At 41.6% G+C, this 20,000-nt stretch overlaps 2 long non-coding RNA genes across 2 annotated transcripts in view; one reads left to right on the top strand and one right to left on the bottom strand.

The window, feature by feature from the left end:
• Positions 1-1,648, bottom strand: part of LOC137631169 (uncharacterized) — a 66,636-nt gene extending 64,988 nt beyond the window's left edge. Inside the window, exon 1 of the long non-coding RNA XR_011041870.1 lies at positions 1,491-1,648. This is a non-coding gene — a long non-coding RNA (uncharacterized lncRNA). The remainder of the gene's footprint in view (positions 1-1,490) is intronic.
• LOC137631170 (uncharacterized) overlaps positions 1-16,450 on the top strand; it is a 60,879-nt gene extending 44,429 nt beyond the window's left edge. The window contains exon 3 of the long non-coding RNA XR_011041871.1: positions 16,283-16,450. This is a non-coding gene — a long non-coding RNA (uncharacterized lncRNA). The remainder of the gene's footprint in view (positions 1-16,282) is intronic.
• Positions 16,451-20,000: the final 3,550 nt, after the last annotated feature.

Raw genomic sequence — 20,000 nt, 5'->3', positions numbered from 1 at the left:
AGGTGAAAATTTATCTAAAAGTTTGTATTTTGATAATGCATACGCTAGACTTTTTAAATTCATAAGGGATAAGACTGCATTTATATTTCGTCACCCTCATAAACTAACTGCTTAAGTCATTTTCTCCACTTGTTGGGAAATAAAAAAAAAAAAACCTCATTTCCTAATTCTTTATATCATTGTGTTGAGCTTTAATTCACAAATTCTAATTCCCAAATTCTTCTGTTAAGAATTTGTGAATTGAATCTCAACACAATGATATAAAGAATTAGGAAATGAGAAGGTTTTTTTTTTATTTCCCAACAAGTGGAGAAAATTACTTAGGCAGTTAGTTTATGAGAGTGACGATTTTCTTTCCTTATTGTTAAAATGTCATTGAATAGCTTTACGTGAACACAGGTAAATTGTAAGAACAGTGTAGATGTTAGGTATGGTCCATGTTAATAGCCTATTGTTTTATCTGAACTGAACTGTACATAATAAGACCAGGTAATCTTTTGCATGAGTTTTTTCTCCTGTAAGTTGTCAAGAAGCAAACATGTATGTTACAAACTGTATGTACAAGGTTCTTCACATTTTCGTTGTGTGATTTTAGAGGATATGGTTGGTGTTTACTTATTCAGGTCATAAGAAGAAAGTAGGTTAGCCTCGTTGAAATTGCTACACCGAATAATTGAAATAAAATCTTGTGGTATTTTGGAAAATCTCTAGAGTGAACTTTAATAAAAAATATGAGTAAAGTTAACACATACTTTATGGTGTGGTAGTAAAGTAGTATCTCGTACATAAATTTAATTGCAAATTTGAAGGAAAGATTTATATAGGGTGTTTTATTTTAAAGATTACATTGTATATATATATATATATATATATATATATATATATATATATATATATATATATATATATATATATGTATATATATATATATATATATATATATATATATATAGTATGCGAGTGTATGTATATATGCTTATATATGTGTATGTATTTTATGTATATATATGTATGAACATGTATTTATAATTGTATATGTATTTAATCATTCATAATTTACTTCGTAAATTTTCGTCTTGCTTTTGCAATAGCTATCTCTTTCATTGAATAATTTTGTTAGATGTTTGAGTCATAAACTTGCAAAATATTTTATAAATAGTATTATTTTACGAATTGGTAATTTATTACTTATTACCGACTCCATTCCAAAAGTACCTGATATATTACGGGAAAACTTCACTTGAATTACTAAAAAATGTTACCTTTGGAAGTCAGATATTATATTTTCGCCATGACGTAGTTGGATAGTGATTAATATGATAACCATCAATTAAATATCTATTATTAGCACTAATATTACTAGGAACACTTTCTAAAACACTTTGTGTCAACACTTAACACTCGAGTAGCAAATTGCAAATGAAGAAAAAGAAAGAAAGAAAACAACCATCACACAACGAAATGATTTGATTTGTTCCCACCTCGCCTACCTCCTTGGGGGTGGGCATGTTCGTGTTCTTGAAGGGGGCCTTGGTAGCAATGGTGCCGGCAAGCCGTGGCAGAGCCAAGTCAGAAGGTAAAGGGAACACTGAACACCAGTATCACTGGGTACCTAACACTGCCTCCATCTTCCTCCTCGACCCGCCTTCCCTTATCCATCCCATGCCCAACCAACAGGACCCGCTTCCCTACCCACCAGCAGGTTTTGCCAAATAGATGCTGTCGGTGGGTTCTTTCGTATAATCGGATGCATTTTGAATGATATTTCCCTGCTTTCTTCAGCGATGCCCTTTCCATGGTTAATTTTGATTATCTTCATTAAAATAGGAGACGTTCATGAATAATTTATGAGCAAGAATGTTTAGAAAGTTTTGAATACCAACCTACACTCGATACCCCACCTGCTGAGTATATACCCCATCCTTCTTCCTTTCGCCTGTTAATTTATTCTTCCCTTTCTTTTGCTGTTATTTTCCAACTAGAACTTAGTACGATGAAATCCAGAAGGTTTTGTGTCATTTAGCAATCATGTGTTAGTGCGAAACAAGATTGATTACGATATCAGCGCTTACGATCAAGGTATTAAAATTGGCCAATTGGCACCCGTCTTGGCAGGGGTGAAAGTAAGACCACTTGACTAGTCCCCGTTGGCAGCTTTCTCGCTCAAAATTTGTAATGGGAAGTACGTGAAGTTGTTGTAGGTATTGTTATGATTATGAAGTTATAAGATACTCGCTCGAAAAAGAAAGACTTTGACGATTAATGTGCAGTCCTAAAATCTCCCATCATTATCTCGTGTAGACCTAGGTCTAAGTTGGTATGCTATTCAACAATTGCTGCCCAAGTCATGTTCTCGAAAGTATGACGTCCTTTCCAACACAGATTCTGAAGTGTTCAAAAGCAAGGATGCCGGTAGTTACTCGAGATAATCTTACAATGAATGGAGTTTCAAGGAGATGAAGATAGATCTTAAGGTCTATGACCGCTGACGAAATAAATTAATTTAGGGTTAATGGTCGGTTACAATTGTAGTATTCATTTCGGTATATATATGGTATTCAGGAATTGAATATATATATATATATATATATATATATATATATATATATATATATATTGTATATCTGTTTTATATATATATATATATATATATATATATATATATATATATATATATATATATATATATATATATATATATATATATATATATTATGATGTATATATATGTATGTGTGTATATATATATGTCTGTGTTCATGTATATATATATATATATATATATATATATATATATATATATATATATATATATATATATATATATATATATATATATATATATTTATATATATATATATATATATATATATATGTTTTTGTATGTTTGTTTATATATTTATATATATGTATATGTATATGTATATATATATATATATATATATATATATATATATATATATATATATATATATATATATATATATATATATATATATATATATTTGTGTGTGTTTATGCGTCCGTAATTGATTTTGCTGCTTCCCCTATTGAATTGGGACGTCCCCAATTGAATTGAAGCGTCCCCAATTGATTTTGGGGCTCAACCAATTGATTTTGGGGCTCAACCAATTGATTTTGAAGCGTCCCCAATAGATTTGTGGGGTCCCCAATTGATTTGTGGGCTCCTCCAATTTTTGGAGGTCCCAAATGGATTTTGGGGGCCCCAAATGGATTTGCAAAGTCCCTATTGTTTTTGGGGCACCCCCAATTGAATCCAGGCATCCCCAATTGATTCTGGGTCTCCCCAATTGATTTGGGTCATCCCCAATTGATTTTGGGGCTACCCAAATTAATTTGGGACGTCTCTAATCAATTTTGAGGTTCTCGAATTCTTTTTTGGGCGTCCCTAAATCATCCTCAATTGGTTCTGGTTCTCCAACAATTGATTTTGGGGCGCCCCCAATTGAATTTCGGGCATCTCCAATTGATTTTGGGGCTCCTGCAATTGATTTTGATGCTCCCCCAATTTATTTGGGGCATCCCCAATATATTTTGTGGCTCCCCAATTGATTATGGGTCTCCCCAATTGATTATGGGTCTCCCCAATTGATTATGGGTCTCCCCAATTGATTTTGGGGCTCCCTCAATTGATTTTGGGGCTCCCAATTGATTTTGGGGCTCCCAATTGATTTTGGGGCTCCCCTAATTTATTTTGGGCTTCCCAATTGATTATGGGGTCCCCCAATTGATTTGTGGCGTCGCCAAATGAATTTGGGGCTCCCCCATTTGATTTTGTGGCTCCCAATTGATTTTGGGGGTCCCCAATTGATTTTGGGGGTCCCCAATTGATTTTGGGCTTCCCCCAATTGATTTTGGGCTTCACCCAATTGATTTGTGGCGTCGCCAAATTAAATCGGGCCTTCTCCAATAGATTATTTGCCCCCCCCCCCCCCCCGATTGATTTGTGGTGTCGCCAAATGGGCTCCCCCAAATTGATTTCAGTGCTCCCCAATTGATTTTAGGTCTCTTCCAATTGATTTTAGGTCCCCCAATAGACTTTGGAGCTTCGCCAATTGATTTGTGGTGTTGCCAAATGAATTTGGGGCTGCCCCAATTGATTTTGAGGCTCCCTCAATTTATTTTGGGCCTATTCAATTAATTTATGATGTCGCCAAATGAATTTGGGGCTACCCCAGTTGATTTTATGGCTCCCCAATTGATTTTTGGCATCATCAAATGAATTTTAGGCTCCCCTGATTGATTTTGGGGCTCCTTCAATTAATTTGTGGCGTCACTAAATGAGTTTGGGGGCTCCAACAATTGATTTTGGTTTTCCCCTAATCGATTTTGTGGCTCCCTCAATTAATTTTGGGGCTCCACAATTGATTTGGGGCTCCACAATTGATTTGGGGCTGCCCCAATATATTTTGGGGTTCCCTAATCGATTCTGAGGCTCCCATAATTGATTTTGGGGTTCCCTAATCGATTCTGAGGCTCCCATAATTGATTTTGGGGCTCCCCAATAGATTTTCAGGTTCCCCAATTTATTTGTGATGTCCCCCAATTTATTTGTGATGTCCCCAATTGATTTTGGGGTTCCCTCAATTTATTTTGGGGCTCCCCAATTGACTTGGGGTTGTCCCCAATTGATTTGGGTCGTCCCCAATTGATTTGGGGCTCCCCAAATTAATTTGGGACGTCTCTAATCAATTTTGAGGTTCTCGAATTCTTTTTTGGGCGTCCCTAAATCATCCCCAATTGGTTCTGGTTCTCCAACAATTGATTTTGGGGCGCCCCCATTTGAATTTAGGGCATCCCCAATTGATTTTGGGGCTCCTGTAATTTATTTGGGGCATCTCCAATATATTTTGTGGCTCCCCAATTGATTTGTGGCGTCACCAATTGATTATGGGGATCCCCAATTGATTTTGGGGCTCCCTCAATTGATTTTGGGGCTCCCCATTTGATTTTGGGGTCCCCCTAATTTATTTTGGGCTTCCCCAATTGATTATGGGGTCCCCCAATTGATTTGTGGCGTCGCCAAATGAATTTGTGGCTCCCCCAATTGATTTTAGGTCTCTTCCAATTGATTTTAGGGCTCCCCCAATAGACTTTGGAGCTTCGCCAATTAATTTGTGGTGTCGCCAAACGAATTTGGGGCTGCCCCAATTGATTTTGAGGCTCCCTCAATTGATTTTGGGCCTATTCAATTAATTTGTGATGTCGCCAAATGAATTTGGGGCCACCCCAATTGATTCTATGGCTCCCTAGTTGATTTTATGGCTCCCCAATTGATTTTGGGGCTCCCAATTGATTTTGGGGCTCCCCTAATTTATTTTGGGCTTCCCAATTGATTATGGGGTCCCCCAATTGATTTGTGGCGTCGCCAAATGAATTTGGGGCTCCCCCATTTGATTTTGTGGCTCCCAATTGATTTTGGGGGTCCCCAATTGATTTTGGGGGTCCCCAATTGATTTTGGGCTTCCCCCAATTGATTTTGGGCTTCACCCAATTGATTTGTGGCGTCGCCAAATTAAATCGGGCCTTTTCCAATAGATTATTTGCCCCCCCCCCCCCCCGATTGATTTGTGGTGTCGCCAAATGGGCTCCCCCAAATTGATTTCAGTGCTCCCCAATTGATTTTAGGTCTCTTCCAATTGATTTTAGGTCCCCCAATAGACTTTGGAGCTTCGCCAATTGATTTGTGGTGTTTCCAAATGAATTTGGGGCTGCCCCAATTGATTTTGAGGCTCCCTCAATTTATTTTGGGCCTATTCAATTAATTTATGATGTCGCCAAATGAATTTGGGGCTACCCCAGTTGATTTTATGGCTCCTCAATTGATTTTTGGCATCATCAAATGAATTTTAGGCTCCCCTGATTGATTTTGGGGCTCCTTCAATTAATTTGTGGCGTCACTAAATGAGTTTGGGGGCTCCAACAATTGATTTTGGTTTTCCCCTAATCGATTTTGTGGCTCCCTCAATTAATTTTGGGGCTCCACAATTGATTTGGGGCTGCCCCAATATATTTTGGGGTTCCCTAATCGATTCTGAGGCTCCCATAATTGATTTTGGGGTTCCCTAATCGATTCTGAGGCTCCCATAATTGATTTTGGGGCTCCCCAATAGATTTTCAGGTTCCCCAATTTATTTGTGATGTCCCCCAATTTATTTGTGATGTCCCCAATTGATTTTGGGGTTCCCTCAATTTATTTTGGGGCTCCCCAATTGACTTGGGGTTGTCCCCAATTGATTTGGGGCTCCCCAAATTAATTTGGGACGTCTCTAATCAATTTTGAGGTTCTCGAATTCTTTTTTGGGCGTCCCTAAATCATCCCCAATTGGTTCTGGTTCTCCAACAATTGATTTTGGGGCGCCCCCAATTGAATTTAGGGCATCCCCAATTGATTTTGGGGCTCCTGTAATTTATTTGGGGCATCTCCAATATATTTTGTGGCTCCCCAATTGATTTGTGGCGTCACCAATTGATTATGGGGATCCCCAATTGATTTTGGGGCTCCCTCAATTGATTTTGGGGCTCCCCATTTGATTTTGGGGTCCCCCTAATTTATTTTGGGCTTCCCAATTGATTATGGGGTCCCCCAATTGATTTGTGGCGTCGCCAAATGAATTTGTGGCTCCCCCAATTGATTTTAGGTCTCTTCCAATTGATTTTAGGTCTCTTCCAATTGATTTTAGGGCTCCCCCAATAGACTTTGGAGCTTCGCCAATTAATTTGTGGTGTCGCCAAACGAATTTGGGGCTGCCCCAATTGATTTTGAGGCTCCCTCAATTGATTTTGGGCCTATTCAATTAATTTGTGATGTCGCCAAATGAATTTGGGGCCACCCCAATTGATTCTATGGCTCCCCAATTGATTTTTGGCATCATCAAATGAATTTTAGGCTCCCCTGATTGAGTTTGGGGCTCCCTCAATTAATTTGTGGCGTCACTAAATGAGTTTGGGGCTCCCTCAATTGATTTTAGAGCCCCCAATTGATTTGTGGCATCACCAAATGAATGTGGGGCACTTCCAATTGACTTTGGGGCTCCATTAATTGATTTTGGGTCGTCCAAAATTGATTTTGGGGCTCCGCAATTGATATGTGCCGACGCCAAATGAATTTTGGGCACCCCCAATTAATTTTAGGGCCCCCACAATTGATTTGTAGCATTGCCAAATGAATTTTAGGCTCCCCAAATGATTTTGGGGCTCCCCCAATTGATTTTTGGCCTCACCAAATAAATTTGGGGCTCCCTCAATATATTTTGAGGTGCCCCAATTAATTTTAGGGCTCCCCCAATTGATTTTGGGGCTCTTCCATTTTATTTGTAGCATCGCCAAATTCATTTGTGGCTCCCCAAATTCATTTGTGACATCCACAAATTCATTTGGGACTCCCCCAATTGATTTTTGTGCCTCCCCCAATTGATTTGTGGCGTCGTCAAATGAATTTGAGGCTCCCCCATTACATTTGTTGCGTCCCCAAATGAATTTGGGGCTCCTTCAATCGATTTTTGGTGTCCCCAAATGAATTTGGGGCTCCCCAAATTCATTTTTCGCGTCCTCAAATTTATTTGTGTACCCCAATGGATTTGTGGTGTCCCCAAATGATTTTGGCTCCCCCAATTGATATGTGGCATCCCCAAATGAATTTGGGGCTCCCCAAATTGATTTTTGGGCTCCCCAAATTGATTTTTGGGCTCCCCAAATTGATTTTTGGGCTCCCCAAATTGATTTGTGGCGTCCCAAAATTAATTTGGGGGTTCCCCCAATGTATTTATTCACCATGACAATAAAAATACTATTAGCAGCCGTTCAATAACCCTAGCTAGCTAAGGAATTCTTTCAATCCAGCAATCCTGTTTTTCCTTCAAGATGAAGACACTTTGAAATAAAGAATACAGCAGTTAGTCATTCTGCCTTGTAGAAATGGCGACTGTGTGTAGTATTCACACAAGGTAAATTGGTGAAAATAAGTTGACTTCATTTTCTTGCCAGAGGACCCAGTCTTCAGAAATTCTTGAGGTTTTAGCTAGCAAATTGGAGGGGAGCTTAAAGGTAATCAATATCATCAGCATGCTTTAATTCCCACCGCCAGATGGAGAGGTTCTATGTTTTGGATGGCAAGTACTAGGCCTTTTCCAGAAGTAAACCTTGGACTTGCTAATAAAAAATCTTTGATTTTCTTACATTATAGTTTCTGCTTTTTCAGTTTTTTAAGACCCATTGAGTTTGGTAGATAATTCATACAAATCCATTACACTTACACACTTAGTTTCCAATAAAATCTCCCACTAATTTCCTACAGCTACATGCAAAGTGAAATGGTTAACGGGTGGGGTCACTTTTGACTAAAATGCCTGGTATAATGGGCTTGTTTGAGTGAATCAGTTTTTTTGACAATATCACAAATTTTAAGTAATTTGTATTTTTCCTAACAGTACTTACCTCGAACTACTTTCTTAGGAGTATCTGGTATCTCCTCCCAATCGACCAGAGTTTTGTGTAGTTTACCCTAAACCCATTTTCTATGATGGGCGACCTCAGGCGGAGTGATACACGCCCTGAGGCTAACCCCGGGTCAGAGATCATGCTTGCTTAGGTCTCGACCTCCAGCAAGTTCTTGGTTGCTAAGGTCTCTACGAAAACCAGGGGACACTTGGGGAAGGCAGGGTGGGCTATTACCCGAAAGTAGTTCGAGGCAAGTACTGTTAGGAAAAATACAAATTACTTAAAATTTGTGATTTGTTCCAACACTTAGTTCTTACCTCAAACTACTTTCTTAGGAGACTTACACTTTAGGAGGTGGGCGTGGCCCTAAAAAGTTCTTAAGACCGTGCTGAGGAAACTCCAGAGACCTAGAAAGTGGCTAGGTCGTGTTGACCCTACAGAAAATTAATGAGAGGAAACTACACAAAAACCCATCTTAATGTCTAAGAAACTCACCTGTGCAAGAAAAGTTAGGGGACATGTCTTCTTCTTGATGAGGTACTCGTCTCTGGCTCAGGGCCCTCACAGAGCTCACTTGAAGCGGAAAAGGGGGAAAGGAAGTACAAGGGGGTTTAAGGAACGAACCTGTGTCTATTGTGCTTGTTACCCGCGGTTATAACTGAGGCTATGCCTTTAAACCGTTTGGAGCACTGAAACGACGGTACCTATCGAGAACCCGTCCAGGGATCTTCTTGAATAGTCCTTCAAATAGTGAGCCGTGAAGGTAGACTGGTTAGTCCAGGTGCCTGCCCTTAGGATCTGGCCCACTAACATATTTTTCTCAAAGGCCAACGTAGTACTCAGGCCCCTAATGTCATGGGGCTTGGGTTTCCCCAGTAGGGGGATTCCCGCCTTACTGTAGGCCCTGATGATGACCTGTCGCAACCAGAAGGAGATGGTATTCTTCGAGACTGGCTTCTTCACGAGGCCAGTGGAAACAAAAAGACTCTTGATCCTGGGCCGGAGTTTTGCTGCTCTTTCCAAGTATTTCCTCACTGCCCTGACGGTACATAAGCGCAAATCCTTCACGTCGTCTGACCGGGGGATTGCTGGAATAGAGAAGCCCTCAAACCTGGGGTCCCATACGGCAGGGTTCTGTGTCTTAGCTACGAAGGAAGGAACGAACTTGAATGTGACCTCTCGCCAACCTTACGAGTGAGCAACTTCGTAGGACAGACCATGAATCTTGCTTACCCGTTTAGCTGAAGCTAACGCCAGCAAGAAAACTGTCTTGAGAGTGAGGTCCTTGTCCACGATGTCCTTTGAGGGCTCGAACGGAGGCTCGGATAAAATCTTCAGGACCCTTGCCACGTCCCATTGTGGCACCTTCACAGCTTGCGGGGGGCATGATTGCTCAAGGCTCTTAATGAGCATTGAGGTATGTCTGGAGTTACCCAGGTCTATGCCCTTCAGGAGAAAAGCTTGGCCCAAGGCGGCGCAGACTCTCTTGGTGGCTGGAATGGACATGTTGACCACATCCCTGAGGTAAACTAGGAAGTCCGCTACCTGCAGAATGGAGACCTTCAGGGGCTTAATGTTCCTAGTGGCGCACCATTTGGTAATGGTGGCCTACTTAGCCTGATATACAGCTGTTGATGACCATCTAAGGTAGCCCGACATCCTCGTTGCTGTACTCGACGAATAGCCTTGCCTCCTCAAGAGACGCTCGATTCGATAACCTCCACGCGTGAAGGCGGAGGGACCGTGGATTTTCGTGGAACCTTTGGAAGTGTGGTTGTCGGAGAAGATCTGGCCTGTCCAGAAGGGGCCAGGGCGGCTGTTGTGTTAGCTCCCTTAGGTCCACGAACCACTCTCTCTCCGGCCACCAGGGCACTTACAAAGTCATCTGTAGGTTGCTTGTCTTTCTCACCCTGTTGAGGACCTGCCTGAGCATCCCGAAGGGGGGAAAAGCGTACACGTCGAGATTGTCCCACGGATGTTTGAAGGCGTCTTCGAACGCCGCTTTTGGGTCTGGAACAGAAGAACAGAACACGGGGAGCTGCGTGTTCACCCTTGTTGCGAAAAGGTCCATCACCGGCGAACCCCATTTCTGAATGACTGACCTGGCTACTTCCGGGTGTAGGGACCATTCGGATCCCACCACTTGCCCCATCCTGCTGAGGCCGTCGACGAGGACGTTCCTTTTCCCTGGGATGAACCTCGCTGATATTCTTATCTGTTCCACCTCGGCCCATTCCAGAAGTTGTAAGGTGAGGGCGCACAGCTCCTTCGACCTTGCGCCTCCCTGCTTCTTTATGTAAGCTACTACCGTGGCATTGTCGCACATCAACGCTACGGTGTTTCCCCGGAGTAGGTGTACAAACTCCAGGCACGCTCTTTGTACTGCCCTCAACTCTAGAACGTTGATGTGCTGGGACTTCTCTAGGGCTGTCCAGTTTCCTCTAAGAGATGAACACCCCACCCCTCCTTCGACGCGTCCGTGAACAGGAACATCTCTGGAGGGTCGGCTGCAAAGGGCATCCCTTTGCGGGTGTTCGTCCTGCAGCTCCACCAATCCAGGACCCGTTTCGTGTTCGGAAACACTGGGACCACTCTGTGGGGGGAATCCGTTTGGATCCAGTTCTCCTTCAGGTTCCATTGGACTTCCCTGAGCCTTAGCCTGCCCTGGGGGACCAGTTTCTCCAGAGACACAAGGTGACCTATTAGTCTCTGCCCTCCTGGGTTGGTCCGTCAGGAAGGGGCGGAGGACCTGGTCTAAGTTGTCCAGTCTATCCGCGGAATGGAAGGCTTTCACTAACCGGGAGTCCAGAACCATCCCGAGGTAGGTCGTCCTGGTGGAGGGAATCAGTTGAGACTTCTTTAGGTTGATGGTGATCCCCAGAACGTTGCAGAACTGCAGTAACCTCGCGCCTTGCTCCTTCAGTACTTCCTCTGAGGCTGAAAGTAGCAACCAATCGTCCAGGTAACGAATCAGGCGGATGCCTTGTTCATGTGCCCAGACTGAGACCGTTGTGAAGACCCTCGTGAAGACTTTGGGGGCAGTGGACAGCCCGAAGCAGAGGGTTTTGAACTGCAACGTCTGGTTCTCCCATTTCACCCGTAGGTACTTCCTGCTGGAGGGATGAACCGGGATCTGGAAGTAGGCATCCTTGATATCTACTGACATCATGAAGTCCCCTTCTCTCAAGGAAGTGATCTTGGAGTGTCCATTTTGAAGTCTGTCTTGCAGACGAACTTGTTAAGGGCTGAGAGGTCTATGACCGGTCTCCATCCTCCTGTTGCTTTCTCCACCAGGAACAGCCTGCTGTAGAACCCCGGACCTGGGTCCCGAACAGGTTCCATTGCCCCTTTCGCCAACATCGCTAAGACACCTCCCTTCAGAGCTGTCCGTTTCAAGGGATCCTTGGGGGCTAGCCATTCCGCCTGCTGATCTGGTATCAGAGGAGCAGAGTCTCCTAGGAAGGGCAATCTGTACCCTTCTTTCAGAACTGTCACTGTCTACGGGTCTGCTCCGTGTTTTTCCCATGCTTGCCAAAAAAGTTTGAGGCATCCCCCCCTGAGGCTCTGGCAGGAGTAGGGGGCCTCCCTCGCTATCTCCTCCTCGATGAGTGGCCTGAACGACCTCTTCTGGAAGCGGAGAAGGATGGTCCATAGGCGGCTTGATTCGGGGCTGATTCCCTACAGGAGGGCTGAGACGACTGGGACCATGTTGTCGCCGAGTTGTCTCTCCTAGGGTGGTTAGGAGTGGGCCGAGGAGGGCGAGGTGAGTCGATGGAGGGTCTTCTAAACGTCGGCCTCCTGACCGGGTGGGGCCTGGTCTCGAACGGCTCCTTCATCCTCCGAATTCTCTCCATCGCCTCCTCCGCTGCCTTCGGGGGAAAGATTGAGTCGTCCCATAGGGTCAGGTTCCTCAGAGATCTGGCCTCTCTGTCCGGCAGCCTCCTGGATATCTTGCTCAGAACAGTGTCCCTCCTTCGTAGGACCCAGTTGGGGGATATGGCTAACGACTGGTAAAACAAGAATTTTAGGGCCTTGCCTCCTGAGCTGATGAGTTCCTTGAGCAAGGCCTGGGTCTCCAGAACCGACAGGTCGTATGACGACTGAACGCCCACCAGGGTGGCGGCTCACCAGTGTAACCAGGAGGAGACGTTGACAAGGTCCTTCGACATCTCCTCCATCATGACTGCCTCCGAAGGAGAGAAGCAGATCGGAGCTGTGGACGCCCTTTCTTCTGAGGCTCCTTGCCCTGGTACGGTGAGTGCCGGCTCCAGAGCACAGGCGCCCGCTCGCTGTCCCTCTGGGAGGTAGAACCTGCTCTGGGACTTCAGGCCCTGGAGCAGCTTGGAGGAGCTCTGGCTCTTGGGCACCTCCGCGTGGTTGGCCTCTATCCTGTCCACGTAAGCTTTACCCAAATAAACGTCCCTCGCCAGAGGAAGAGCCAAGGAGGGGCGCTACTGGACTGGGACGTCCACTATTCTATTTAGGCTGGAACGCCAAGCATCTTCGGAGGAGGGTTCCGGTATGTCCAGCCTGTGGTGACTTCTGATGAGGCCTATCACCCTCCGATAGGCCGATACCTTCGCTGCTGACCCCTCTCCATGGTCGTCAAGCTCCTCCGACGAGGGTACCCCGACGGAGGACCTCGCACGTGGGGGAGTCCTGGACCGACGCTCCCGTGGGGGCTCCTGACGAAGGTTGGGCATCTCCATCGGAACGGGAGCCTCCATCCTGGGCCTAACGTCTCTCCTGGAGGACTTCGAATCTACAGGCCTGCTCGTTGAGGAAGGCCGAGGGCTGCGCTCGTGCCGAGCTAGGTGGCCCTTGGAGGTCAGGACTCGGCTGCCAGACCGAAGGTGCGACTCTCTCCGCTGGGCGGATGGAGTCAGAACCTTCGCGGTCTTATGCCTGTCAACTGGAACCTGCCATGAGGAATCACTCCGTCGGGTGCCGCTGTTGCCGGAGGAGTATCTATCCGGTGAGGCTGTCCTCAGACGCCAACCTGAGGGGCCCGGCGCCGCAGCTAGTTCCAGAAGTCTCTCTCGGTGAACCATCACCCATTCGTTGTTCTTAGGGGATCTTGGGCGCCAACTCTCGTGGCGCGACCTCGAGGGGGAGCGGGAATGCAAAAACTTCCTGCGGGACTTCCCTTTTTGCCTCCTGAGGTTTCTCAGCGCCTCATCCTCCGAAGAGCAGGAAGGATCCTCCATTGATGAGACCGACGACTTATAGGCCCTTTTTGAAGGCCTCGGCTCCCGCGGTGATGTAGGAGGATTCCTGCGACGCTCCGTGGACGATGACTCCTGCAGGAAATCCTCTGGGAAGACATCCGACGGCGCTGGGGGGGGGGAGCGAGGAGGCTGTCCCGTGAGAGCCCAGGTCCCAAAGTCATCCTCCATCCTCATCGGGGACCTGAAGGGCGTCTTATGGGGAACCCAAGCAGTGGGGACCGACGGCGGGGAATGCTCCTTCTTGACGTCGCCCTCGGCTGCTGAACCACCTGAAAAGCACGCCCAAGAGGCTGGGGAGAAATTAGTAGCATTATTACCCCACATGAGGTCATCAGAGGAGACGTGACCAGCAGGCACCAGGTCACCATCTCCCGAAAACACTCGCGCCCCTCACTCGCCTGAAAAGATGCCACAACCCACTGTCAGGAAGATCAGACTCCTGGGGAAGGGCCGCGGGCCTCTTCCCCGCAACGGACTTACCTCGTCCCCTACTCTGGGTAGGGGAGGCTGGAAGAGAAGCTCGGACCGCCGAGGCGCTCGTCGAAGCAAGGGGGGAAGGGACGTTGGTCCTCTTAGGCGACTTCTTCCTCTTGGTGCTATACCGCACCCACTGCACCTCGTTCCACGACTCGCACTCCGGACACGTGTCAGAAGGGGAACACACGCTGCCCTGGCACGATGAACACAAGGAGTGCGGGTCCACTTCTGGTTTCGAAAGGAACGCTCAACACGATTTGCCGGCCATAGGCCCAGGACAACAGCGAGGATGCTCCATGATGAAGGAGAAGCACTACGAGACAAGCGTGCACAGAGAAAGCACAAAGGGACCACGTGGGACACAAAAGGTCGGGGGACACACAAGTCACACTGGGATAAGGAGAGTGGCGAGGTGATATCGCGACGCGACCAGAGAACTTACTGGAGGTCGAGACCTAAGCAAGCATGCTCTCTGACCCGGGGTTAGCCTCAGGGCGTGTATCACTCCGCCTGAGGTCGCCTCTCATAGAAAATGGGTTTATGGTAAACTACACAAAACTCTGGTCGGATGGGAGGAGATACCAGATACTCCTAAGAAAGTAGTTCACGGTAAGTACTTCGTGTTGGAACAACTTTAGAATTGTATGAATTAATTAGAATCTTGAAAATCTTTTAAATAGACATTACTGTACACATGTACATGAAAGGATGTATTGAAAGAATTCAAACTCAAAAACCATTTTACTGAACAAAAGCAGAACTTACAGATGTCAAATTTAACAACAAATATTACAAGGAAGTGTGTGATGGTGTAGAAGGTAAAATAAAAACTTCACCTTTCATATGCAGCCAATGGCATAATGAGGCTAAAGTAAGGATTCATTGAAAAGAATCATTAGAGGATTCTGGATTTTGGATATATCCAACATATTTCTTATGGACCTCTTATGAAGTCATTCACAAAATTTATAAAAATAAATGTATTCCAAATAGTTTAAATTCTTACTTTACTAGATAGTGTACACACACAAAAATGGAAAAATCATATTTATATATATATTCCACTTTTCTTAAAATTGCCTTCAGGCTATTCGGTCAATTGTACAACCAAAACTATTAAAATTGTGTGAAAATTGAGTAAATTATGCATAAATAGTAACCATTATAATTATGGTATGAGGAAACTATAAAGCAAATGAAGTTAATAGTTTTCATAATCACAAAATACTGTACAACTTTATTATAAATATACAGTGTCTTACACATCTTACATTTTCTCAGCACAAATAAGGCAATATGCTACAATGTGGAGGAAGTCGGGGGAAAAAAATGAAAAAAACTGTCCAGGGGCCATTGTACTTAAATGAAACTGTGAATGTCATCTAAAACTGAATCACTGACAGACTAACATTTCTTAAGCAATGGACGTAAGACTGTAATTTGGACTTTCAACTTATTTTAAACTATACATGTTTTGGACATGTATAAATGGACTTTGGCACATTCACTATTGGTTAGAATAAAAAAAAAACTGAGGTGAGAAACGGTGAAAATAAATATTGGTTTAATGCTATACACGAAAATATACAGTACTGTGTATGTAAACAATTTCATGAAAAATAAATCTCGTCAAACATTCATACATGGAACCCTGATAAGGCTGAAGCCAGTATCACACATTTAATTACTAAAGTGCTGAATGTTTATATTTTACCAATATGACAGTGAAGTATTTTTAACTCTAAGAAGAATACATTAGATGAACTTTAAAGTACATTTTGATGATAATAATTGTATTTCTTTATTTTTAAAAGTCTTCTGGACATCCCCCAACAAATGAAACAATCAAAATCACAGGCAGTCCTTCATTAGCAAAATTTCATTACATGATTCCTAGCGCTTTGCTAATCATACTGGAAAATTGTGACATTGTGGCAAATTTTTACATAGTTTTTTTTTTTTATATGAAGGTGGAGTGAAAGTTTCTAGTGTACTGTAATTTTAAGTTGCACCAAAGATGATAATCTTCAACCAACAAGGTTTTTGGGGTAAGATTTTCAAGGTTCAACAATTCCTCTAAGAATTTTCAATTTAAACATTTTCTTTAATCCTTTCAGAAATTGGAAACTCAAAATTTATTCCCTGACCGACACTTCCACCGACTATCACTGGCCACCAACAAAATACAACAGAGGGAAATCATGACAGCACATCACCTAGACAAGAGAAAAGGTCATAAAAATGCTGCAGGTATGATTCTCATGAAGCATATTTTTACTATTCACAAAAGCATTTTTATTCACAATAACTAATACAACTAAAGCCAAGTAGAGTTCTCTTATGCAAAGAGAAAATTCACTCTAATTCTGAGATTTTTAAGATGACTGAACTAGTTTATTTATTATTTGCTGTTTAATATTGCATCGCTTTTAAATATAAATCTGCATAGTGAAACTTATTCTTAAAATTAAAAGGATGCTAACCAAAAACTATATAGAATTTAATATTTATAATGCAAAGAATACTTCAAATGCATGTAATGTAATAATGCTCTACCTTAACTAGTTTTGCATTGCAAAGAAGACCTGCAGCCTGGGGCATACATTAGGCTAAATGATAAGCATTAAATAAAAATAATTTATACTAACTTATTCTTGATGAACTTTCAACTATACAACTGAATATGAAAACTGTGGGAATTATGGTGATAGTGTAATTGGTACTATAAGGAGTATGTACAGTTATAAACAGATGAGGAACTTAAGATGAGCAACATATCATTCATCAATGACAGACTATACAAAGACTCGGCCAACTCTCAAATCATTCGTCACATTAACAACATACAGTATATATTGCAAATACAGTAGCTATGGAGTAAGAATAAATTTAATAAATCCTATATTCCAGCTCCTAATCTGACTTCCATTGGATATTAATAATGTATTTAAGAGATCAAGATAAATGGTTCTGGAGACAGGATGATAAAACTTGAGAGAAAAAGAATGTAAGATGCTTCCTTCATATCACCTACTCAAATATTCATAAAAAAAATTGCTTTGAATACAATAACACTTATGCTATTATGTTAATCACCCCCAATATAAATTTCTAATAAATTACTTTCATTACATTACTGGCATCAAGTAGTCATAGAGTTATGCTACATCAAAAATGTAAGGCTTCAAAGCACTTTTCTAGTATTTCATAATAACGCATCACAGGCAAGAACAAGATGTTCTGTACAAACTTCACTTTATGAATTCAGGCATAAGGCTAAGTAGCTGAAAATTCTTCATAATTTGCCTTAGTGTAAAATACAGTATTAGGCAAAAAATATTGGCTTGGGAATCTATCCAGGTTTACAGGGGTATTCAGATGATCTTGCAGGTGTAAATAATACAAGAATTAAATGTAAAAATCTACACCTACAAAATATAGTTTCTTCTCCATGATGTGTAACAGAAGTTACTATCCAGGAAGAAAAAAATCTGACAATTAAGAGGAAGGATGTGCATTAATAAATGCAATGCATTTAGCCTGTTTATAGAAAATAATATAAATATATACACTATTAATTTAGTTATCACAGCTTGGAAAATATTGTCCTTTCCCTTTCCACTCTATGGTCTCTTCCACATCACAGAAGGGCAACCAGATTGATTTAGTAAACTCCCCAGACATATGCTAACTTTAAATGGGCTTCTTTCGTACAGCGTCCCTTTATGGTTGACAAAATATGTCATGGTGCTGATCCTCAATTTGGGACTCATGACGACAAACATACTGTACCATACTGTATGAGCCACAAAGGGGCGGGGGGACTAACAGCTAGACATATCGTATCAAGCAAAACCATTTACGGACACTACATGAAAATTTACCATAGTAAATAGCTCATACCAAGAAAAGTAACCATATGCTTTAATCAAGCAGTTCTGCATTTAGAGTAAGGAACCCTTCAAATTACCAATCACATTTTTTAGTAATTTTTATCAAGTGAAATGATGTTTCTCTTAAACTTTAGAGTGCTTAATTACCTGGAACATTTAATAAAATTTACAGTAACTAAACTGCATTTGAATAATCTATATTATGCAGCAAAATCTGCACTTGTTAGAACAAGAACAATCTTTATCACATAAACCCGCTCTATTTTATTTTCTAGCATGTAAAATTTGGTCTCACGATAGATAAACTACAATATTTAACTTTGCATTCTGTAGAAACTATATACAGTTTGGATCCCACTTACTCTGTAGAACCCAAATTCTGAATAGCAATATATTCCTCATTAAATTGGCCTTTTCATTGAAATGCTCGTAATATTAAGCACTTGCTTGAGGGAGTGGTCCATGCAACTTTGTCTCTTTGAATGACACAATTATCCTCAACAAGTAGAGTGTTCCCTTATTAATATTTTTCAAATCCACTAATTTGTTATTCAATTTTGCATTTACACGCATGTTAACAACCATGTTTTCCAGCCATTATATGGAGACTAACTATACTTTCTCCCACTCGTAAAATATTTAAGTTGCATTGACTCCAAGGGTTTCAAAGATAATTATGTATGTAAAGGACACTTAAATGGCTTCTTCTTTAATGTTTACAATGTATCCCTAAACTAAGTTCTCAAAATTAAATGCCATAACAGGTAATTTCTTCATTCTGTAATATATTCACGTTTAGGAATCATTAAAAAGTTTAAAAATAGATTCCTTAGTTACTCTAACCAGTAATTTGTTTAGTGAACAGGTAACTATAAACCATCAAACATGACAACAATAAAGCTAATAGTTAATGCACATTTATGAGTAATATTCTACTGTACGTACCTAAGAGTAAGTACCATGCCACGGACATAAGCTGGAAAAGTAAGCCACATATTGTGGCATATGAATACTGTACAAAAACACCTGTATTTTCTTAAAGGATAGTTTCTGCACTTAAAAGACCTTATTTTAATCAAAGCACATCATCTTATAGTATACCATTTCACCATTTACTGGCTTGTACATATTTAATTTACGTTAATGAAAATTTAGAACCAAATTTAAACTGTCCTCATAAATATTTTCAAACTAGTAAACTAAACTAAATGTTTCTTCATGCATGAGTTATAAATAGAAGTTAAATAAAGTTCATCCCAATATTCATCTAAAGTTCTGAACAGGGAGGTTAAAGGGAGTTCCATTACAAAATTTTTACCAAGTACTGGTACCTATAAACCTAAAGCAAAAGTGCTTACTTTTAACACCAAGTTGGTTGGACATGATTCAGTTTATGCTGCTCAAGCATTTCTGGATATTATTGTATACATATCAAGACTCATTTTGGATTGTTTCACATGATTATCAAAAATAATGAAGAATGACCAACTACTATTCCTTTTGCCTGGATATCTTAAGTCATAATATTCATATATTTTATGATCACACAGATGCAAGCTCTATGGTCACTGCATTTTGTAAGTTCCTCGTTAATCTAAATCAGAGAAATTAACATGTAATTTTTGAGGAATTTTTGATAACTTACTTTTGCAAAACTGCTTTTAATGAAAGGAACAATGGTAATTTAATTACCATAATTGATTGCAGTTTCCTTGCATAATTGATAACCTTTAAAATAATGCAGAAAATAAAGACTAAAACGAGAACATACTTAGTAATGCAACTTCTTTGTGGATTGATTTACCATCACCTTAAGGGTAATAAACTGCCACTTTCCAAATCTTTGAACTATTGAGATTTATAACCAAAGTTTGTTAGAGGTACTTGACATGAGTTGCCTCAAACTTTTATGTTTTATATAAATATTGGACAATATTCTATT

Source organism: Palaemon carinicauda, chromosome 39, assembly GCF_036898095.1.
Source record: "Palaemon carinicauda isolate YSFRI2023 chromosome 39, ASM3689809v2, whole genome shotgun sequence".
Classification (NCBI taxonomy): Eukaryota; Metazoa; Arthropoda; class Malacostraca; order Decapoda; family Palaemonidae; genus Palaemon; species Palaemon carinicauda.
Note: the sequence above shows the minus strand (reverse complement) of the source record. Positions and strands in the feature narration are given on the sequence as shown.